The sequence below is a fragment of the Sciurus carolinensis genome, chromosome X (genome assembly GCF_902686445.1).
Source record: "Sciurus carolinensis chromosome X, mSciCar1.2, whole genome shotgun sequence".
In the NCBI taxonomy this organism is placed as follows: Eukaryota; Metazoa; Chordata; class Mammalia; order Rodentia; family Sciuridae; genus Sciurus; species Sciurus carolinensis.
The window spans coordinates 67,565,000-67,590,220 of record NC_062232.1 but is presented as its reverse complement, the minus strand read 5'-3'; the positions used below and the strand labels follow the sequence as shown (position 1 = coordinate 67,590,220).

The following is a 25,221-nucleotide window of genomic DNA, read 5'->3' as shown; positions in this document are numbered from 1 at the left end:
CTGGCAGGACCGGAGCAGGCAGGAAGGGACTGTGAAGGGCAGGGAGAAGATGGAGGGAAGGTAACAAGCAGAACAGTTTGGTGTCCTTTCAAAGCACCGGTTAAAAAACCCTCCTACCACCCATGCCCGCCTACCCTTGAGCAGCCCCCAAGGGAGTGAGTGGGGCAGGGAAATATGGGGAGAAGCCTGCGCAATTGAGAAATATCCACGGCGTGTTTCCAGAGTGAATGAAGCAACCCCCTGCCCCACACCCGGGGCCTTCCTCTACTCCCCAAAGCAGGTCCCTCCTCAGCAGTTAAGTTATGGGATTCTCCCCACTTCCACAGTACATCTTTTTTTTTAAATTTTTTTTTTTCATCAAGGTAATCTGTTTTTCCTTCTTTTCTTTTTTAATTCTCCCTCCCCCTTCCCCTTTTTTTGCTCTCTCTCCTCCTAATACCCACTTTTTCAGTAAGGGGAATACCGTGACGTCGCTCTAGCCCGGCCTACCAGGGGCCGGGCCAGCTGCAGAGCCACTGTAGAATGGAGAGCGGGAACTGCTCCAGTTGGTAGTCTGGGCACTGCAGCGGGCAACCCCGGGCTGTTGTGCTGACGCCTGGTCAGTTGGTTACTTTTGGAATCGCCTTGATTTGTCCTCCTCTAGGTAAGGACTCATCTGGGGCCAGGGAAGTCCTCGCTGACTCCTTGAGAACTCTCTATGCAAGCCCTTTGGGGTGGCCCCTACATTTGTCAGGGAGCATGGTAACACGATCGACTGAACGGCAGCCCTGAAAGTGAGCGTCCAGCTCTTCTGCTGTTGCACCACAGTCCCCATGGCCAGCAGAGGTGGACGGGCGTCGGCCTCCCTCTTCTCTTCAGTAGACATGATCATGGCCAGCACTGCCAGGAGGTGGACTCACTCATCTGCTTTTCCACCTCCTTCTGTGGCTCCTTTAGCTTCTCGGCTTCTTCTTCCATCTCCCTGACTACAGCTTTGATAGCTTCAAGCTCCGGGTCCTCGGTGGCGCCGTCCCGGGTCACCCTCACCAGTCCCGGTTCTTCCTCCTCCTCCTCCTGGCTGCAGCTGCCGGGGCTCCCGAACCAGGGCCGCCCGGAGTTCCGCGGGGGAGGGCGGAGGTGCGGGCTAGCGGCTGCTCTTGGGGCTCAGCTCGGGCTCCAGCAGCAGCTCCCCAGGCTCCAGCTCCCCAGGCTCCAGCTCCTCAGACTCCAGGCCGTTCCCTAATCCTCTGCGCCCCCCAGAGTCCCCTCCCCGGCCTCCCCACCGGCCCTGGGCACAAGTAGGCGGCACCGCCTGGCCTGAATCCCTCTGGCCCGCAGACCCCGCTGCTGCTGCCGCCGCCACCACCGCCACTCAGACTTAAAGCCTTGACTTAAAAACCATATTTTTGCCTCATATTTTTATGTGTGTTAATATGTTATATATTTCTTCCTATAGTTTTTTTGCGCAATTTTATGCTTGCAATATTAACCTATGTTGTGTGTGCATATTTATTTTTACATGATACTGCATGTATACGGTATGAATAAACCATAATTATTTATCCATCATAACACTGACGGTTAGTTTGTTCATTTCTAATGGAAGGTTATCATGAATGATGTTGGTATGAATATTATTCTTATTGCTATTCTGAACATACATATACATTCCCTTGGTTATGCACTTAGTAATACATACATTAGTGGTCAAAGAATATGTACGTATTTAACTATAGCTCATAATTAAGAATAGTTGGCCAAAATATTTGTGTCAGTTCACACTTAGACCAGTAGTCTACTGTAGTTCCCGTTGCTCCATTTCATTTGTAACACTCGGATTTGTTTTCATTTGCACCTAATTATTTGTTCATTGGCACCTAATTATGGTTTTAATTTTAACTTTTAAGAGACATGATATTCTTTTACAAGATTTATTGGTGATTTGGATTAAGTTTTTGATATTTAAAATTTTTTTTTCCTTTTTATCAGCTTCTTATGTTATTGGCCTTTTTTTTTTTTTAGCAATTACACTTTAGTAATATTTTTCATCAGATATTTCAAATATTATGAAGACTTTTTCTAATAATGTTACCTAATAGGTATTGATTTAATTATTGTTCAAAATTCTATCTGTAAACTATCTGGAAGTGATTTGGGGTACAACGTTAAGTAGTTATGAAGATTCATATTTCCCCATATGCTAGACAAAAGAACTCCAGAACATTTATTAAAGTTCATTAGTAAATTTTCACTAATTCTTTTATAAAACATAATTACTTATGAAAGTGTGACCACATCTATCTTGTCTAGAATAATGAGTGATGTATAAAACACTGTACACTTGCTCACATTTTTTTTTTCTGTGTAAACCAATCTGGAAATTGTCAAAAAGCAACAAAAAGACTCCATGCAGTGGCATAGGCCTGTAATCCTATTGGCCCAGGAGGCTGAGACAGGAGGCTCTCAAGTTCAAACACAGACTCAGCAACCACAAACCACAAAGTGAGACACTGTCTCTAAATAAAATACAAAATAGGACTGGGGATGTGCCTTAGCAGTTGAGTGTCCCTGAGTTCAATCCCTGGTACCCACAAAACAAAACAAAAGCAACAAACAAACAAAAACACATTTTAAAAAACTAACTTGTAATACTACATTTTCATGCCCTAGTGTTACAAATACCCCAGTCATATGTACGATTGCTGAAAATCAGCAACTTTCTTTCTTGACTTTTAAGAAACAAAACCAAAAATTTGAAGGTAGTGAAAATTATTTATATTTGTATCTGAAATATATCTGCTAAGGACTGCACAGCGTCCAGGTTGGGTGGTAAAAGATTCTGACCAAGGGAGATATGGTTTTGTTGTGGTTTTGTCTCTTTCTTTTGGATATAGCTAGAATGATTGGTAGATAGATAGATGAAAGATGAAAAAAAAAAAAAAGGAAGGAAGGAAGATAGGGAAGAAAGAAAGATTTTATTAAAGAATGTTGGTTTGCACAGACTTTAATAAAATAACAAAGAAGTTTGTGGTGATGCATTTAGTGACTATAAAAATAGAAGTTTGAAATCTTGGTATATATGACTAATATCTATTCCATCACAAGAACTAGTGTAAGAAAAATAATATTACTCATATGTCAAAACACATACCCACAGATTAGGATGAATAGAATTAAGAATTCCAATAGAAATTTTATTGTATTTCATTAATACAGATTTCTTGAAATTCTCCAGTGGGAGTAACTGAGAGTTCCAGAATTTGTATTTTTGCTCTTTTAGGAAATTTTTTCCCCCCTTAACTGATTGCATTATGTTTCAGGACAGACAAAAAAAGAATTCCAGAATATAAAATCAGTTCTGTTTTTAAATAAAACCTACGTATGTACAAGAAATTAAATAAAGTGCATGATTGGATTACCTATGACAATTTTTCAGCTTTATTTGAAGAGTCTTAATTCATTCCACTGATGATTACATCCAATGTTCTTTGATTTATTCTTTCTTAAATTTTTTTGTTATAATTAGTTAGTCATGATAGTAGAATGTATTTTGACTTATTGTACATATATGGAGTATAACTTCTCATTCCTCTGATTGTGCATGATATAGAATTACACTGGTTATATAATCACATATGCACATAGGAAAGTAATGTCTGATTCCTCCTCCTTTCCCTTTATTTCCCTTTTTCTAATCCAAAGTACTTCCATTCTTCCTTAACAACCACCCCCACCTTATTGTGAAGTTAGCATCAGCATATCAGAGAAAACATTTGGCCTTTGGTTTTTGGTATTGGCTTATTTCACTTAGCATGATGTTCTCCATTTCCATTTTACTGGCAACCACCACAATTTCATTTTTTAAAAAATGTCTGAGTCGTATTCCATTGTGTGTGTGTGTGTGTGTGTGTGTGTGTATATATATACACACACACACCAGTATATGTGTGTGTGTGAATTATATATATATACACATATGTGTATATATATATATATATATATATATATATATATATCATTCCTCTGTTGAAGAGCATGTAGGTGGATTTCATAGTCTAGCTATTTTGACTTGAACTGCTGTAAACACTGATGTGACTGTGTCATTGTACTATGCTGATTTTAAGTCCTTTGGGTACATAAAAAGGAATGGATGACTGGGTCAAATGGTGTGTCCATTCCAAGTTTTCTGAGGAATCTCCATATTGCTTTCCATAGCAGTTGCACCAATATGCAGTCCCACCAGCAATGTATGAGTGTACCTTTTCCTCCACATCTTCACCAACATGTATTGTTACTTGAATTCTTGATAATTGCCATTCTGACTGGACTGAGATGGAATCTCAGTGTAGTTTTAATTTGCATTTCTCTAATTGCTAGAGATGTTCAGTTTATTCTTATCCCCTCTTGCTTTCCATCATGTCCCACCATTAACACTTAAGATCTTAGGCAACCTTCAGTCTTCAGAAGACTTACATAGCAACTTTAAAATTTTTTTTTTTATTTTTGCCTTTTATAATTTACACCAAGTTCTTTTCTTCTTCCTCAAAAGGTATATTATTATATAACATATAAAATATACATATAACAATTATATAATATATAAGAATATATAATCTTTACATATTTATTTATTCTCATATTGAATTTGTGATCACATGATATGTCTAATCTTCAGAAAAGAAACAGGTTAAGTGATTATAACACGAGGGACCAAAAAACAAAGTTTGAATTTTGAACAGAGAAATATTTAGCATTCATTGGTTGATGGTGTATGTTCTGTCTTTAAGCAAACAAATAATAAAAAAGTCAAATAAAATTTGTAACATGTGCAGGAATAAGTAAATAATCTAATTGTGTGCTCCTCAGGTATTTATCATGTAACAAGGAAAATAGGTGAACAACCATCATAGAAAAATGTAGCAGTGTTGAAATAGAGATATGCATAGGTAGAATCTGTACACAAAGGAAGACATGTTTCTCCTGGGAGATAAAAATGACTTTAAAGAGGAGACAATGAATACCGAGAAATATTTATAATAGCTACCTGCAATGAATACATATAATGAGGTCATCAAAAAGACCCATAAGATGCCACAGAGGAATGATTAAGGAGGGTTTAATAAAGATATACTGCTCTATCGCGTCCCCTCTGGCCACAGAGAGAGACACGACAAATGTCTGAAGCTTTGGAAGTTTATTGTGCACAGTCCCTCCCCTACACTTCTCTTACTCCCAGCTTCCGCACACTCCCAGCTTCCCTTCTCCCAGCTTCTTCCAGCTTCCGTGTACTCCCAGCTTCCAGCTTGGCTTCAGCCTCCGCCTTCGCCGCTTCTTCCGCTTCTCCCTCTTCTTCAGCCCCCACCGCTTCTGCCTCTTCCTCAGCTTCTCCTCCCTACTCTCCCACCCACCAGGCTTATATACACTTCAACCAATCAGGGGAGAGTACACGAGATAAACGCGGACAGCTGCAAGCATAGGATGGGTACACGAGGGGGGCATGCTCTAGTCTCATCGTTAACTAGCCAATCATTGGAATTCGCTGGTTGTTTACTGTATAGCTGGCCGCTTTTGGCTCAGCGTCAGGCGCCATCTTGACCATGCCTAAGGCTGGGGGTCTCAGAAACCCCGGCACTGCTCCATAGGTGAAAAAAGGACTGGCAAGTGTCAGGTTGGAAGAGACTTCCAGCTGCAGTTTTCCCAATTTCTTCTTAGGACACACCTTCAGTATGTTTCTAAAGGTCTTGGTTTCAGGACAGTAGAAGAGATTGTCTGTAGCAGAATCTTTTATGCCTCACTGATCCTCGTAAGCAAGTCAGGCTATTTAACCAGTGACACCTGGTGTAAGTCATCAATCAACAAGCTGACACTGAGTATCATCTTTAGACTTACTAAATTTAAACAGTACAATATAAATCATTAATTATTGCAGTCATTTTTATCTTGGCCAAAAGTAAGTACCAGACTTTTAGGCATCCCTGAAAATAAACACAGTTATCCCAGTCTAGCTGAAAAACAAATAATGCCACTGCTGAAAAAAGATTTAATTTTCAAATATTTCTCAAAATATGCAACTATGAGGTGATATAGTCATTCAAATTCACATTTTCCTAGACCATATTAAATATGAAATTCTATGAAAAATTACATTCTACATTGGCTACCTTTTAAATCACTTGTGCTAAAACTGATTCAGGCTTTTACTAAAGATAGGGAAAAAAAAGTAGAGGACAACTTTGTGTGGGGGACCTCTCTGCCATGTCCTACTTGATTGAGAAAAGGGTTAACTGCAGGACGATGTTGTTGACTATATATCACTCAGTTACCCAAAACCTTATCTATTCAATAAACACAAAAGTGCCAATATTCTTTTTAAATGAGAGGGGCATGACAGGTCTGGCCTTACCAGCTCTGGCCTCTTACAACAACTGACCCAAATCTCTTTTATTTATGATATGCAGGTAAAGAGGGCAAGGAGTGGGAGGAGACTCTTCTGTGATGGACAGGATAGGGTGGAGCCAGGGGAGCCATTCTCTTAGGGGGAATATTCCAGAAGAATACAGGGAACCACACCCATGCAGCACCACATGTGCCCCGGCAGTTCCTGGAAGCCAGGCATCTGTGTACCATGGTTCAAACTAGTCTGATTCTGCTAAATAAGTATGGTTTCCCACATCTCTCCTTTTTTAATATTATAAAATGCAACTGATGGGCAGTTATGTTGAGACTCCAGATTGTGGTTCTGAGAGCTGCTCCAAGGTCCCAGCTCTTGGTTTGGAGGGTATGGTAACCTATTTTCATGATACAAAAAGAATTAGTTGCCTACATATTATTCCAATACCATTATATTTAGGAAATATCTGATCAAACAGAAATGCAGAGTTCATGAGATCAATTCTATCTTATGAATATCCTGGAGGTAGCGATGTGATTTTACAAAATTCAGGCTATTATTACTGCTATGTCCAATGTTCCTTAGATGATTCTTAATTATCTCTTAGTCCTATTGGGAAGTATGATAATTAGTTTGCAATAACATACATGTTTACAGTCATTATGGCCTTTAAGCCTTTGTTTAAAATTAAGAGCAAAAGGTTCATCACTGATTTTTGAAATAGCAGTTGTTAAAGCATTTAATTTAATCTCAATCATTCTATTAATACTTAACTTTCAAGGGCCATAGCATCTTAACTGAAGGAACTGTGCCCCTAGATATAATGAATGTGGGAATATATAGAAACCTAGAAGAAGACATTAAATTATATAAGAACCAAATTATCATCCAAGAAGTAACTGTTAGAATATAAATGTAAATTATTCATCTTTCTAATGTAATATCAATCTGATTGTTAAATACTAATTTGGTCTTTATTACTTGGTTACCAGTAGTGCAAAGTAACATCCAAACAATAGGGAATAGTCCAATTTACATGGAGTTTCAAAAATCAGAATGATTTTATATCTAATCTTATTTTTATATTCTGAAAATAGTTTTAAACAACTCAAATATTTACCTAGTTCCTTAGATCTTTCATAGCATTAAAGACTTAGATTAAACATGGTTCCTTGTAGATTCTTTTCAAGAAGAAAAAGTGAAACATTTAGTGACAATGTTGCCACATTAGACCTTTCTGGCTTTGAAGATTTTAGAGGAAAATATTTTGATATAACTGTCTTTCATCAAATTTTTAATGTCAATCCAAAAATATATCCACTACCTTTAGAGATCATATAAAGCATTGGGAAGATATTTGTATATTTTTTCCATTTAGGAAAAGTATCAGATTCTATCAAAAAATTAAGACAGTAAGATATTGGTGGTTATTTCATAGAAATGACTGATTTTATATGAGAAAGTCCCATTCTAATAACTGTTTGAACATACAATCCTAAGTTCCAAGGGCCAATATAATTGTCTGGTCTAGGTATTCCTTATGCTGTTGTTATGGGGCACAACTTAAGAACAGACTGATCACTACTGAGAAGTCCAAATGTGAGAGTCTTTATTAAGCCAGCCGGTTGACTGTCTCAAACAATGCCCCAAAAAATGGTTATTGGGAGAACAGCCCCGATCATAGGGTTGCAGGTGTTCTTATACCAAAATCATATTAATCATAAGTGTCTGTTGCTATGATTTGAAATTACAAACTAATATCATGAGATCATCAACAGAGGGGGAAGTGGGTCAAAATGACCCTTACCTAGGTACAAACTAAAGAATGGTTACTAACATCCACACAATCACTGTTCACATGGTACATTATTTAGAAGCAATAGGGATCAAAAAAGAGCAATTTTTCATTACATAAGAATTGTCATTTTGTATTGCTAAACATGTCATGCTAAGTAACTGATAATGGGGACAGAGGTGGGGTGTTCCCATAGGAGAATCTAAGCAATTGTTGATGGATACAGAGGTGGGGTGTTCCCATGGGAGAAGTTTATTTCCTACATAACATGGAGTCTTAGAGAAAAATGAAGTCTGTCTGGCCTATAACATTCTCATGGAGCCAGATCTGTCAGTCCATCACCCTGCCTTTTCTTTAAGGTTACATCTCGACAGCCAGAGTCTATCATGTGACCAGCATATAGATAAGTTTCCATTGCAGTCAGTATAGTTAAATCCAGTCACATGGATTGGTGTAATATGAATATCTGTAAAACCCCCCATCATATAAACATCATCAGTAAATATTGGAATTGATTCTCTAGTCCACATCGTTGGATGTATTAAAGGTGGATCTGGGAAATGAGACCAACAGTTCTCCCATATATTTCACTTACCTGAAACTCAACAGAGCTAGCATATAAATATTGTGGTTGGAGATTTAAGATCTCCTTATTGTGAAAAGTTATGCATTCTCTTGCTGTATGTGTCACTCAGCAGTGGTGAAACCCCTAATATCATAATTTTTAGACAATGTTTTTTGAAATTAAGTAGGTTTACATAGGGATCTGTTTCTCCCTTTTTATTTATTTTTTTTTAAGTGTAGAAAAAGATTGCTATAAATTGGAGCATTGTGAACCTTAAATTGTAGACAATGGCCTAGCATTGTACAAATATTTAAATCATAAGAAATGACTTAATAAATATGTCTCTTTGGCCAGGAAGATTAATAAAAGTTATCTATTGTTAAAGTCAATGTTCAGTTGAAAAGGGCATTACAATAAAAGACGGCCCAGTTTCCATTAAATATAGAATTTGATTTTGTCATAGTGGACTGAGTTAAAAAGCTATAAATTGCAGTCAATACAAACATTGAAAATTAGTCTCATGACTTGTTTATTTCATAGGTAATGGCCTTATTATTCCAAATTAATGTAAGCTCTTATATTAGAATTGGTAGTATATGTCAGGATAGTGATTCAATAAATTATTTAAAAAATCTTAGAATTTATGTCATCCATCTAGCGATTGTAGTTTAAGGGATTTATGGAAAGATAATCTTTGTATAAATATATATTTGTATGAAGATCTTTAGTAACCTTGTTACTAAAGTAGTAAAAATAATCCAAATGTGCAACACAGGGTTTTGGATAAATGACCTATATGACAAAAATCTGGCATTAAAAGTAATGTTGTAAAAGAATAGTAATTATGTGCAATCTAAAACAATGTTATAAGCTTTAAAACTAAGAATATAATTCTGTATGTACAAAATATGTATATCTCTGGGCTTATGTATGGAAAGCAGTTTAGAAAACTTAGGAAACATTAATAATAGTTGTTAGAACCTCACAAAATTTTTATGTATACTTAATTTTTTGTAAGTGAGTCTCTTGACAAAATCTAGGGAAGTTACCTTAATCTTGAAACCAACTTAACCTCTTTATCTGAATATTATTTTATACAACCTCCATATATAATTCTTTGGATTAATATAAATTAAGTAGCATAATATAATATCACATCTGAAACATGAAAAAGACAAGCCAAGAGTTTCCACCCCTCCTTGTGGGGAAGGTGTCAGAATACTTCTATATCCTATATTGTTAGCCTTTAAATAAGCCAGTATCTCCTGAATGTCCTCTAAAAGTATAGTTGTTTACTTCTTACTGTAGGGAGTAATATAAAAAGTGTACAACTCATATTTATTTAATTTTAAAATATTAAATGACACAATCAATTTTCTAACCAATCTGCTATCATTGCATAAGTTTGCAAGAGGCCACCTTTGAAAAAGCTTTAATTTGGGGAGCAACTTAGTAAAATGTTTCTTTAAACTTTAAAGACTTCTTTATTTGGAAAACAAGGAGATACTTAACATAATAAGTACTATAATATAAAGCTGCTCCCCCGCCTTTATGCTGCGGCCATTTCTCCCCCTCCCATCTTACAACCTAGATTGTCGGTCTGTGAACATCCTAGCTAGTTATTGGTCTATTAGTCAGCCTTCGAGCCTCCTTCTCAGCAATTGGCCTGATTGCTGTTAGCCTGTGAAATTCCTCTACTTAGGAGAAACTCCTATGCCATTCTCTCTCTCTTTTCTTTCTTTCCCAGCCTCCAGCGGATGCTCTGGTCGTTCACCTAATAAAATCTCTGGTGTGAGTTCCCGTGTCTGGAGTGGTTTTCTGAGTGCTGTCACTGGACCGTGACTTGGATTGGGCACCCCAGAGTGCTTGCTCCCCTGGATTCAAGGGTCTGAACTGCCTTGGGACCCGAAGTGAGTTGCCTTTTTCTTACAAGTACTAGTTACCATGGTTAGTTAAAATACAATCATTGATGTTTTCATATTAATCAAATTAGACTTTTAAAGAAAATTTTAAGATTTGTAATGGAAGGTAGTATTTTAAAATAAGTTATTGTTAAACCAAATTGCATAAACCATAAAGTCTTTGAAAATAGTTTTTTGAAATATTAGAAATTCAACAGGAATAAGATATTATTTTAGTAGACTGAGAAATTAATGTTTTAAGTATTTTCTTTTTTTTCTGTCCTTTGGTTAGAAGGTTCAATTAATAGAGGTTTGTGAAAAGATCTTATCAATATTTGTAACTACCCTTTATGATAGAAACTTAGTAGAATTTAAAGAACTAAAACTTTTAATATCCTTAGCTGATTGTGTTAATTATACATAGGCAATTTAATTATGTATGTAGTCAATTATGTGTAGCTAATTTAATTACATATAAATCCCTTGAAAATTATTTTGTAAAAATTTGGTTTCAATTTATTCAACATGTTATTGTTAGGAGTCGCTGGCTCAGTTGTGGCTCGCTGGTAGCTCCCAGAAAAAATGCTCAGCAGACACGAGATCTCACACAAAAGACTTTATTTATGGGGACGGATAAGGTCCGCTCGGGGTGGAAAAAAGAAAAAAGAAGAAGAAATGGCGTATGGCTTCTCCCAGATATTGGAATTTCGCAGGCTGGGAGGAACCAATCGTGGAGGAGAATCCTTGCAGACTGACAGATGGACCAATAACATGTTAGAACATAACGTGGGAGGCAGGAAGATGATGGCACCATAAACCCGAAATTCCCGTAAGGTAAGAGGCGGGCAGAACGCAGACTGACAGGTGATGGGGAGGCGGGAAATTCCTCTAATGAGAGAGGCAGGCTGAGCGCAGATTGACAAGGGGTTGGGAGGCGGGAAATTCCTGTAATGGGAGAGAAGAGTGGTTTTATACCTTACAGTTATAGTCTTCTATTTTATCAGGTGAAAAAATTTTTAACCACTTAAATATCACACCTGATAGTTTAAGTGCTAGTATTTTGGTTCTCAATGAGAACATAGAGGATAAAGGAATTTTAGACCTTCTTTATATTAACTAAATTACAAATATGTCTAATGTTTAAATATATTTTAGTTAAGAGTATCTGATGTTTGCATATTAGATGATGTTCCAATCGATGATCTTTTAGCATCCCAACCTTGTAAATCAATTTAAGTATCTCCTGTAAAAAAGCTTAGGTAATGAATTCAATTACCTCAAATTCAATTTATTTATTATTAATTGCAAAAGTCAAGATATCAAACACATGTAAAAATAATATTAATAATTTATTTCCAGTTTAAAAAAAATTAGAAACAAGGGCTATAGATCTTAAATATTAGACAATTTAGCAATTTTATTATTTATTTGACCACATCAAAAAATGTGAATTAATTAAGAAGATTTTTACCTGGAAAAATGTGAATTAATAAGTATAAATAAGTCTTTTTTATTTTTAGTTATTTATCCAATATAAGTTAAATCTCATAATTCATGTGAATTAGTAATATGGATCCATTTTTTAAAAAATTTAAAAATGTGAGCATGCTCTTTGAACTGTAAGTAAAATTTGAAATGTAAATATAGTCATTGTGTGCTCATATTTATAAATCAGTCAAAACAAAGAAATTTTTATAATTTACTGTAAGTGAAGCTACATAGCAATGAACAAACATGCATTAAACATTGATTTAATTTGTCTAAAAATTTAAGAGATAAAAAGAAAAACTTCAAAATAATTCAGGTTTCAGGCTTTTGTCCTGATGATTGTTATTTACCTAAAAGGCAAAAAATTAATCCACCAAAAAGCACAATTAGAACATCTTTTATCAACTTCAGGAAAAAACCCATCTTTTCCCCTTTTTTCACTTTTTTCTTGGGTCTGAGTAGTTTCCTAGTGAGCCTGCAGGCTTCCCCATTTATATTTCAATGTAAACCTTCACTGAGACCTGTAAGGAGCTAAGAGAGAGAAATTAATTGTCCCAGTAAAATCATGATGACAAGGGCATTTTAATCATTTCTTATTTTTAGGACAGGTTTGGATGTCAAAGAAAATTATGAGACCTTATTGTCCATTACTTTTGAGAACGAAGCTACTATGCTATGCTGCTTACTGAGATATGCCATTGGTTATTGACTTGATTTGTCCATGGCTGTCTGTCCAGCAGTTCTGGGTGAATATTTTTAGGGTTATTTTTCTCTCAGTGACAAACAGGTTAAATCTTGTTCCTTAGGTAAGTTGAGAACAGGGCCTTGAAGTAAGGTCCCTTTTTGATGTTTTAAAAACCTTTATTATGTTTTGGTTCTCACATCAGGGCAGTTGTTCCTTGGTGTAGAGTTTTTTAACAAGGCTGTAGAGGCTTAGTTAATTCCCTATACCCAGGAATACAAGGCCTGCAGTATCCAGTTATCCCTAGGAAGCCTCTGTAAATGGCCTTTGGATATTCCTCCTGGGTGGAGGTACATAAAGGATGTCCTCTACATATTGGAAAACAATAACAAATATTTTATCTCTGAATTTGTTAAGTCCATAGCTAGGGTGTGTCCAAACAGATTATCTCCAAAACCTTGAGGCAACACTGTTCAGGTTAGTTGTTCCAGTGTATGAAGATTTTCCTCTTGCCCCTGCTGAATTTGGCTGGAGTTTAGTTTTTTCTCCCTGGGCAGGTAACCCTTTCCATGTTCTTTGTTCATATACACTTATTTGAGCATAAGTTTTTAAGTCATAAGAATATTTTTTTTTTTTATTGTAAACAAATGGGATACATGTTTTTTCTCTGTCTGTACATGGCGTAAAGGCATACCATTTGTGTAATCATAAATTTACATAGGGTAATGTTGTTTGATTCATTCTGCCATTTTTTCCCTTCCCCCCCTCCCCTCCCACCCTTCCCCTCCATCTATACAGTCCTTCCTTCCTCCATTCCTGCCCCCCTCCCTAAACCCAACTCCAACCCCAACACTAACCCTTCCCACCCCCCATTATGTGTCATCATCCACTTATTAGCGATATCATTCTTCCTTTGGTTTTTTGAGATTGGCTTATCTCACTTAGCATGATATTCTCCAGTTTCCTCCATTTGCCTGCAAATGCCATAATTTTATCGTTCTTTATGGCTGAGTAATATTCCATTGTATATATATACCACATTTTCTTTATCCATTCATCAATTGAAGGACATCTAGGTTGGTTCCACAATCTGGCTATTGTGAACTGAGCAGCTATGAACATTGATGTGGCTGTATCTCTGTAGTACGCTGATTTTAATTCCTTTGGATATAGGTCAAGGAGTGGGATAGCTGGGTCAAATGGTGGTTCTATTCCAAGTTTTCTAAGGAATCTCCACACTGCTTTCCAGAGTGACTGTACTAATTTGCAACCCCATCAGTAGTGTATGAGTGTACCTTTTTTCCCATATCCTCCCCAACACCTACTGTTGTGTGTATTCTTGATAATCGCCATTGTAATTGGGGTGAGAGGAATTTTAGGATAGTTTTGATTTGTATTTCTCTTATTACTAGAGATGTTGAACACTTTTTTAATATGTCTTTTGATTGCTTGTAGATCTTTGAAGTGTCTGTTCATTTCCTTACCCATTTATTGATTGGGTTATTTGTATTCTTGGTGTAAATTTTTTTGAGTTCTTTATAGATACTGGAGATTAGTGCTCTATCTGAAGTATGAGCGGCAAAGATTTCACCTACTCTGTAGGCTCTCTCTTCACATTTCTGATAGTTTCCTTTGCTGAGAAAAATCTTTTTAGTTTGAATCTATCCAAGTTATTGATTCTTGCCTTTATTTCTTGTGCTTTGGGAGTCATGTTCAGGAAGTCTGATTCTAAGCCGACATGATGAAGATTTTGGACCTACTTTTTCTTCTATAAGGTGCAGGGTCTCTGGTTTGATTCCAAGATCCTTGATACATTTTCAGTTGATTTTTGTGCAGGGTGAGAGATAGGGGTTTAGTTTCATTCTGCTGCATATGGACTTCCAGTTTTCCCAGCACCATTGTTGAAGAGGCTATCTTTTATCCATTGCATGTGTTTGGAACTTTTGTCTAGTATGAGAAAATTGTATTTATTTGGGTTTGTGTCTGTGTCCTTTATTCTGTACCATTGATCTACCTGTCTATTTTGGTGCCATTACCAAGCCATTTTTGTTACTATTGCTTTGTAGTATAGTTGAACTTCTGGTATTGTGATACCTCCTGCTTCACTCTCCCTGCTAAGGATTGCTTTAGCTATTCTGGGTCTCTTATTTTTCCAAATGAATTTCATGATTGATTGCTCTATTTCCATAAGGTACATCATTGGGATTTTAATTGGGATTGCATTGAATATATATAGTACTTTTGGTAGTATGGCCATTTTGACAATATTAATTCTGCCTAGCCAAGAGCATGGGAGATCTTTCCATCTTCTACGGTTTTCTTTAATTTCTTTATTTAGCATTTTGTAGTTCTCATTGTAGAGGTCTTTCACCTCTTTTGTTAGATTGATTCCCAAGTATTTTTTTTTTTTTTTTTTTTTTTGAGGCTGTTGTGAATGGGGTAGTTTTCCTAAATTCTCTTTCTGAGGATTATTCACTTATGAATGAAAATGCAATAGACTTATGAGCATTGATTTTATATCCTGTTAATTTGTTAAATTCATTTATGAGATCTAGAAGTTTGCTGGTGGAATTTCCTGGCTCCTCTAAATATAGAATCATGTCATCAGCAAATAGGGATAGTTTCAGTTCTTCTTTTCCTATTCATATCCGTTTAACTTCTTTGGTCTAATTGCTCTAGCTAGAGTTTCAAAGACAATGTTGAATAGAAGTGGTAAAAGAGGCCATCCCTGCCTTGTTCCTGTTTTTATGGGGAATGCTTTCAGTTTTTCACCATTTAGAATGATATTGGTCATGGACTTAGCATAGATGGCCTTTACAATGTTAAGGAATGTTCCCACTATCCCTATTTTTTCTAGTGCTTTGAGCATGAAGGGGTGCTGTATTTTATCAAATGCTTTTTCTGCATCTATTGCAATAATCATGTAATTCTTGACTTTAAGTCTGTTGATATGGTGAATTATATTTATTGATTCCCAGATGTTGAACCAACCTGCATCCCTGGGATAAAACCCACTTGATCCTGGTACACTATCTTTTTAATAAGGTTTTGTATGCGATTTGCTAAAATTTTGTTGAGAATTTTTGCACAAATGTTCATTAGGGATATTGGTCTGAAATTTTCTTTCCTTGATGTGTCTGTGTTTGGTTTAGGTATTGGGTGATATTGGCTTCATAATGGGTTTGGAAGGGTTCCCTCCTCTTCTGTTTCATGGAATACTTTGAGGAGCATTGAAATGAGGTTTTCTTTAATGGTTGTGTAGAACTTAGCTGAGAATCCATCTGGTTCCAGACTTTTGCTTGTTGGTAGGGTTTTGATGACTTCTTCTATTTCATTACTTGAAATCGATCTATTTAAATTGTGTATGTCCTCCTGATTCAGTTTGGGTGAATCGTATGTCTCTAGAAACCTGTTGATGTCTTTGAGATTTTCTATTTTGTTAGAATATAGATTTTCAAAGTAGCTTCTAATTGTTTTGTATTTCAGTAGTGTCTGTTGTGATATTTCCTTTTTCATCTCAAATTTTAGTAGTTTGGGTTTTCTTTCTCCTTCTTTTGTTAGTGTGGCTAAGGGTTTATCAATTTTGTTTACATTTTCAAAGAACCAACTTTTTATTTTGTCAGTTTTTTTTAATTGTTTCTTTTGTTTAATTTCATTTATTTCAGCTCTGATTTTAATTATTTCCTGTCTTCTACTACTTTTGGTGTTGATCTGTTCTTCTTTTTCTAGGGTTTTGAGCTATAGTGTTAGGTCGTTTGTTGATTTTTTCTTTTATTGAATGCGCTCCATGAAATAAATTTTCCTCTAAGTACTGCTTTCATAGTGTCCCAGAGATTGTGATATGTTGCGTCTTTGTTCTCATTTACCCCTTAGAATTTTTTTATTTCCTCCCTGATGTCTTCTGTTATCCATTCATCATTCAAAAGCATATTATTCAATCTCTAGTTGGAGTAGTTTCTGGTTTTTACTGTCATTTATTTGTAATTTCAATCTATTATGATCTGATAGAATACAAGGTAGTATCTCTGTCTTCTTGTATTTGCTAACTAACTTTGTGGCATAATATATGGTGTATTTTAGAGAAGGATCCCTGGGCTGCTGAGAAGAAAGTGTATTTGCTCTTTTTTGGACGGAATATTCTATATATGTCTGTTAAGTCTAAATTATTGATTGTGTTATTGAGGTCTATGGTTTCTTTGTTCAATTTTTGTTTGGAAGATCTGTCCAGTGGTGAGAGATGTGTGTTAAAATCGCCTAGTATGATTGTGTTGTGGTCTATTCGATTCCTGGAATTGAGAAGGATTTGTTTGACGTACATGGATGAGCCACTGTTTGGGGCATAGATATTTATGATTGTTATGTCTTGCTGATTTATGCTTCCCTTAAGTAGTATGAAATGTCCTTCCTTATTTCTTCTGAATTACTTTGGCTTGAAGTCCAAATTATCTGATATGAGGATTGATATCCGGCCTTTTTGCTGAGTCTATGTGCACGGTATGTTTTTTCCCATCCTTTTGCCTTTAGTCTGTAGGTATCTGTATGAGATGAGTCTTTTGAAGGCAGCATATTGTGGGGTCTTTCTTTTTAATCCAATCTGCTAGTCTGTGTCTTTTGATTGATGAGTTTGGGCCATTAACTTTCAGGGTTATTATTGAAATATGATTTGTATTCCTTGTCATTTGGCTAATGTTTGTTTTTTAACATGACTTGGTTCCTTCTTTATTTGGCTATTCCTTTAGGGGAGTTCCTCCCTTTGCTGATTTACCTCATTGTTTTTCATCTCTTCCTTATGGAATATTTTGCTGAGAATATTCTGTAGTGCCAGCATTCTATTTGTAAATTCTTTAGCTTTTTTTTTTATCATGGAAGGATTTTATTTCATTGTCATATCTGAAGGAAAGTTTTATTGGGTATAAGATTCTTGGTTGGCCTCCATTTTCTTTCAGAGCTTGAAAAATGTTCTAGGCCCTTCTTGGTTTTAGGATCTGGGTTGAAAAATCTGCTGATATCCATATTGGTTTCTCCCTGAATGTAATTTGATTTTTTTCTCTCACAGCCTTTAAAATTCTATCTTTATTTTGTATGTTAGATATTTTCATTATAATGTGCCTTGGTGTGGGTCTGTTGTAATTTTGTATATTTGGAGTCATATAAGCCTCTTGGACTTGATTTTCCTTTCAGTCTTCAGAGTTGGGAAATTTTCTGATATTATTTCATTGAATAGATTGTTCATTCCTTTGGTTTTTTTCTCTGTGCCTTCCTCAATCCCAATAGTTCTTAAATTTGTCCTTTTTATGATATCCCATAATTCTTGTAGATTCTGTTCATGATTTCTTACCATCTTCTCTGTTTGGTCAACTTTGTTTTCAAGATTAAATATTTTGTCTTTAATGTCTGAGGTTCTGTCTTCCAGGTGTTCTATCATATTGGTTATGCTTTCTATGGAGTTCTTAATTTGGTTTACTGTTTTCTTCATTTCAAGGATTTCCATTTTTTTTTTTTCAGAATCTCTTTATTGAAATGATCTCTTGCTTCCCACATTTGCTCTTTTAACTGTTGATTGGTGCGATCATTCAATACCTGCATTTGCTCTTTCATCTCATTGTTTGCTTCTCTGATTATTTTAATTATATACATTCTGAACTCCCTTGCTGACATTTCTTCTGCCATACTGTCATTGGATTTTATTGATGTAGCATCTGGGTTTATTTGGAACATTTTCTTGTCTTGTTTTCTTATACTGCTCAGGTATCTTCCTCTCTAGTAGTGAAAATCTGAGATATTGCAGTTTTTCCCCTATTGACTTACAGTGTCCCTGTAGGTTTCCAATAACTCACCTCCTAGCTTTCTGTAGCCTGATGTCTTGGAGGATAATGCAGTGATCTCCAAAGGAAGCTGCCCCTCTAGGAGTGGTGGCCTCCAGATGGAGTATATTCCCTACTAGTGGGCATAGTCACCTCAATGTATTGACTGATGGTCAGCCGAAGGGGCACTAGAGTGGGGCCCGGCTGGTCTGGGCCTGGGTCTCTGGTTCTGCCGCCCTGAGGGGGAAGCCTTGCCCAGTGGGGAAGACTCACTTGGTGGGGAAGCCTCGCCGGGCAGATCTCTGTGAAGTTCCCTGCCGTCTGGAACTACTACCCCAGTTTTGCTTCCATGTTCCCCTGTGAAAGCTGCCTCTTGCATCTTCTAGACACAGTCCCTGAACCAGCTCCAGTTTGGAGCTGCCTACTTCATGAGTCAGTTTCCTTTAGTAAGATATTTAAAATTCCATTGTTACTCAGTTTGTTTGGTACATTTTCCTCATCCCTCTTTGTTTTCATACTTTTTTACACTCTTACCCTTGTATGCTTTTACCTATCAAAATACCCTTAAAACAGTCTATGTCAGACTATATCAGCAGACTCCATTTCTATTCTTTTTCTATTGGTTTCTTTCTCCTCTTTCATGCTGACAAATGATAATTTTAAATATGTATGAGATATTACTTCATTTCCCATAGTGAGAGAAAAGAAGTAGAATGTGGAGAAGGAGGAGGAGGAGGAAAAGGAAAAGAAGGTGGAAGGAGAAAGAAGGAGGAGAGAAAAAAAGATAAGGAATGAAGGAAGGAAGGTAGCACCTTGTCCTTGGAAACCTGCCAGGTGCTCCATTCCCTTCCAGACTCCTTCATGATTCTAATTAATATAGTCATGTCCCCACTCAGTACAATGGCAGCCATTCCAGAATGAAGTTCAACTACCCAAGCTGTCTGCCCTAAAATTAAAATTCTGCATTTTTCACTATCCCTGCCTCCTTCATGAGCAAGTCTTCTAACCTAGGTCTGAACTTACAGAAAAAAAAAAAAAAAAAAAAAAAAAAAAAAGGACTCACTCTTCAAACTGTTAAATAGTTACTTTGGAGGTTATTAGATTGAAACAGTTTCAGCACCATGGGTTCCTATTGAAGCAAAACAAACCACAACTCAGTGAAAACAACAAAAGAAACAAGATTAATAATTAGACACAATTAACTTGCAACTAGGAACATTCCACTTTAACCAAATATTTTGTCTTCTTTTATTAGCACCTTAAAAATTATTTCCCTGGCACCCATTCAATGGAGCTCTAAATCTCTTGCCAACTGAGCTTTTAACTGTTGAATCAATTCTTCTCCAGATAACTATTTAAAATTTTAATGTCACCAACTTTATCCTTGATTCAAACAGCAAAAACCTCATCTTCGTATTCTTTACATTAGCCACCAACTTTGTTTCCTGAATCATCATTTCTGTGCAGTAAGGAAAAGAAGAAGAAGAAAAAAATGACCCTCAAATACTACCAGAATGGACAAGGAAGGATATGCCCAGAAAACCTACCATGTGGTGCTGTGAGAAATAGTCCTGAATCTGCACATGCACATGCATATTTTGTTCATGGAGTATGGTACAACTGGCATACCCTGTTATATATCCTTTGTCTTTGAAAATTTCAGATTGTTAGAACTCTTGAACCTTGATTTTCTCTGCTTGGTGTATAAGCAGGGAGAAAGGTTAAGAATCCAACCATACAAGTGGGAAAGATTATTCATCTTTGCATTTTTAAGTCATCAGATAATATTTTATACTTATTCATGGGACATGTAATGATAATTTAGTACATCTATACATCATGTAATGATCAAAATCAGGGCTATTACCATTTCCATTCCCTAATAAACTTAACTTTTTAAAATACTAATTATGTTTCTTGACCACAAGATTGTGATATAATTAATAACAGATATCCCCATGTATTAGAAAGTCAAGGGCTGGGGAGATAGCTCAGTTGGTAGAGTGCTTGCCTTGCAAGCACGAAGCACTGGGTTCCATCCCCAGTACCACCAAAAAAAAAAAAAAAAAAAAAAAAAAAAAGTCAAATAATATCCTCTTAAATACCACAAGTCAAGGAAAAAATCAGAAATTGAAAAATACTTCAACGTTAATGACAATGAAAGCAATAAATACTAAAATTTGCAGCTAACATGGTACTTAAAGGAAAATACATAACTTCATGTCTACATCAGAGAAGACAGTTTAAAACCAATGATCTTAATTTCTATCTTAAGAATCTAGAAAAATTCAAGCAAATTAAATACAAATAGGACTAAGAAATCAAAGAGAACTAATCAATGAAATAGAAAACAGATAAAACTACAGAAAAAATAATTTTGGAAAAGATTAATAAAACTGACAAATACCAAGGAAGACTAATTGAGAAAAATGACAGAAAATACAAATCACCTTTAGGTGATATCCATAGATTCTACGAACATTAAAAGTAAGTATAATGAACAACATTATGTCCAGAAGTAAAACTTAGGTGAAGTTGATAAATCTCTTGACAGACATAATTCTCCAAAACCGAGAAGAAAAAACAGCAAGATTATTCATCTATGAAAAAAGATTTCATTCATAATTTGAAAATTTGGCACAAAGGAAATTCTAAATCTCAGTGATTTCAGATTGAATTCTTTGATTTATTTAAGGAAAAAATTATACAAATATTTACAAATTATTTCAGAAAATAAAAGAAAAATTTCCCAACTCATTTTTTAGGTAGGTATAACCCTGATATCAAAACCAAATGGAACATGCCCAGTACCAAAAGATCTAATAACAACAAAAAAATTATGCACAACTATTTCTCATAAACTTATGTGCAAAAAAAAACTCTACAAAAGCAAGTCAAATATGAGGAAGCCAAATCTAGACATATGTAACATGAAAATAATACATCCCAACCAAGTGTAAAGTTGTTCAACATTTGAAAATTAATGAATATAATGAACTTCATTAATAAGCAGAATATACAATAACTTCAATGAAGTTTTAAAAAAGTGACAAAATTGAAACTTATTCCTGATTTGTTTTTCTTTTAAACTAGGAATAGAATGAAATTTTTCTCATCTGACAAAATGCATCTATGAAGAAAAAACATCTAGTATGGTGAGTTGTGAAATACTGAAGTTTCTCACCTAACCTCTGGAACAAGGTGAGGATATCTTCCTTCTACACATTCACTTATTATCATGCTGGATATCTTAGTCCACAAAATAAGAAAAAATAAAGACAGGCCAAGAGGAATAAAGTGTGGAAATGAAGATGTGAAACTATTTTATTTGCAAAAAAAGGTGTATGTATAAATCCTAAGAAATCTTCTCACAATTGTTGGTATTAATTTGGGATTTTGACAGGGTCATAATATTCAAAGTTAATGAAAAAACTTAAAAGTGTTGATACAGGAAGAAATATAGCATGGAGAAGAATTGGAAGACTTTAAGGGTATCAAAAAAGTTATTTTTTTCTTTATATCTGCTGAGTTTCCAGCATTAGTTGGAAAACTTCTCTCCAATGCCAGTCTTTTACAAATACTTTCTTAAATTATCTTGAATTTAATATTTAATTTTTTTTCCCATTACAGTTTAACTTACATCCATTTAGAAGTTTTTTTTGAGACTGATGAGTCAGTGCTCCAGAATTTTTTTCTTCCAGATGGACACCTAATTGTGCCAGAATAGATTATTTTTTAAAAAGTTATTTCCTCCACTGATTTGATATAACATTAGCATATTTGCTTATATGCCAATATCATAGTTTTCAAGTTCATCAATACATTGCCTATGCAGCTAGATATAAATGGATTAATTTGTCATACATTTGCTATCTGACCCTTTTGCTCAGCATAATATTTCTGAGATTCTTTCATGTTATTAATAGTATCAATAGTTTATTTTTTTATTGCTGAGGAGTATCCCATGGCAAGGATTATGATAACTCATTTTATGCATGCACTTGTTAAAGAACATTTTGATTGCCTCCATTTGGGAACTGCTTTGGGTACAGCAGTTCTGAAGTTCATGTAACATGTCCTTTTATAGCTTTGTACTTTTCTCTCTGGTGATAGTGTTGATGGGTCACTTGATAAGTGTATGTTCACCTTTATAAGCAGCTGCCAGACTGTTTTTCAAAGTGATCATAACATGTATCCCTGTCACCAACAGTGGATAGAGCTGCAGTTGTTCTAAATCCTTGCCAACCCTTGGCATTGTCATTTGAATATTTTTTTTTTTTTATTGTAAACAAATGGGATACATGTTTTTTCTCTGTCTGTACATGGCGTAAAGGCATACCATTTGTGTAATCATAAATTTACATAGGGTAATGTTTTTTGATTCATTCTGCCATTTTTTCCCTTCCCCCCCTCCCCTCCCACCCTTCCCCTCCATCTATACAGTCCTTCCTTCTTCCATTCCTGCCCCCCTCCCTGAACCCAACTCCAACCCCAACACTAACCCTTCCCACCCCCCATTATGTGTCATCATCCACTTATTAGCGATATCATTCTTCCTTTGGTTTTTTGAGATTGGCTTATCTCACTTAGCATGATATTCTCCAGTTTCCTCCATTTGCCTGCAAATGCCATAATTTTATCATTCTTTATGGCTGAGTAATATTCCATTGTATATATATACCACATTTTCTTTATCCATTCATCAATTGAAGGACATCTAGGTTGGTTCCACAATCTGGCTATTGTGAACTGAGCAGCTATGAACATTGATGTGGCTGTATCTCTGTAATATGCTGATTTTAAGTCCTTTGGGTATAGGCCAAGGAGTGGGATAGCTGGGTCAAATGGTGTTCCATTCCAAGTTTTCTAAGGAATCTCCACACTGCTTTCCAGAGTGGCTGCACTAATTTGCAGCCCCACCAGCAATGTAAGAGTGTACCTTTCTCCCCACATCCTCGCCAACACCTGTTGTTGCTTGTATTCTTGATAATTGCCATTCTAATTGGGGTGAGATGGAATCTTAGGGTGGTTTTGATTTGCATTTCTCTTATTACTAGAGATGTTGAACATTTTTCCATATGTTTGTTGATTGCTTGTATATCTTCTTCTGTGAAGTGTCTATTCATTTCCTTAGCCCATTTGTCAGTTGGATTATTTACATTCTTGGTGTAGAGTTTTTTGAGTTCTTTATAGATTCTGGAGATTAGCGCTCTATCTGAAGTATGATTGGCAAAGATTTTCTCCCACTCTGTAGGCTCTTTCTTTGCATTGTTGATAGTTTCCTTTGCTGAGAGAAAGCTTTTTAGTTTGAATCTATCCCAGTTATTAATTCTTGCTTTTATTTCTTGTGCTATGGGAGTCCTGTTGAGGAAGTCTGGTCCTAAGCCGACATGTTGAAGCTCTGGACCTACTTTTTCTTCTATAAGATGCAAGGTCTCTGGTCTGATTCCGAGATCCTTAATCCATTTTGAGTTTAGTTTACGTGCATGGTGAGAGATATGGGTTTAGTTTCATTCTGTTGCATATGGATTTCCAATTCTCCCAGCACCATTTGTTGAAGAGGCTATCTTTTCTCCATTGCATATTTTTGGCCCCTTTGTCTAGTATGAGAAAATTGTATTTATTTGGGTTTGTGTCCGTGTCCTCTATTCTGTACCATTGATCCACCTTTCTATTTTGGTACCAATACCATGCCGTTTTTGTTACTATTGCTTTGTAGTAGAGTTGAAGATCTGGTATTGCGATACCCCCTGCTTCACTCTTTCTGCCAAGGATTGCTTTAGCTATTCTGGGTTTTTTATTCTTCCAGATGAATTTCATAATTGCTTGCTCTATTTCTGTAAGGTACATCATTGGGATTTTAATTGGAATTGCATTGAATCTGTATAGCACTTTTGGTAGTATGGCCATTTTGACAATATTAATTCTTCCTATCCAAGAACATGGGAGATCTTTCCATCTTCTAAGGTTTTCTTGAATTTCTTTCTTTAGTGTTCTGTAGTTCTCATTGTAGAGGTCTTTCACCTCTTTTGTGAGATTGATTCCCAAATACTTTATTTTTTTCGAAGCTATTGTGAATGGGGTAGTTTTCCTAATTTCTCTTTCTGAAGATTCATCGCTTATATATAAAAATGCCTTAGATTTATGTGCATTGATCTTATATCCCGCTACTTTACTGAATTCACTTATGAGATCTAAAAGTTTTCTGGTGGAATTTCCTGGTTCCTCTAAGTATACCATCATATCATCAGCAAATAGGGATAGTTTGAGTTCTTCTTTTCCTATTCGTATCCCTTTAATTTCTTTGGTCTGTCTAATTGCTCTGGCTAGAGTTTCAAGGACGATATTGAATAGAAATGGTGAAAGAGGGCATCCCTGCCTTGTTCCAGTTTTTAGAGGGAATGCTTTCAGTTTTTCACCATTTAGAATGATATTAGCCATGGGTTTAGCGTAGATGGCCTTTACAATGTTAAGGAATGTTCCCACTATCCCTATTTTTTCTAGTGTTTTGAGCATGAAGGGGTGCTGTATTTTATCAAATGCTTTTTCTGCATCTATCGAAATAATCATGTGATTCTTGACTTTAAGTCTATTGATATGGTGAATGACATTTATT

The 25,221-nt window shown here is 35.8% G+C and overlaps 1 pseudogene; it reads right to left on the bottom strand.

The window, feature by feature from the left end:
- Positions 1-447: 447 nt before the first annotated feature.
- Positions 448-18,984, bottom strand: LOC124971531 (polyadenylate-binding protein 2-like; annotated as a pseudogene).
- Positions 18,985-25,221: the final 6,237 nt, after the last annotated feature.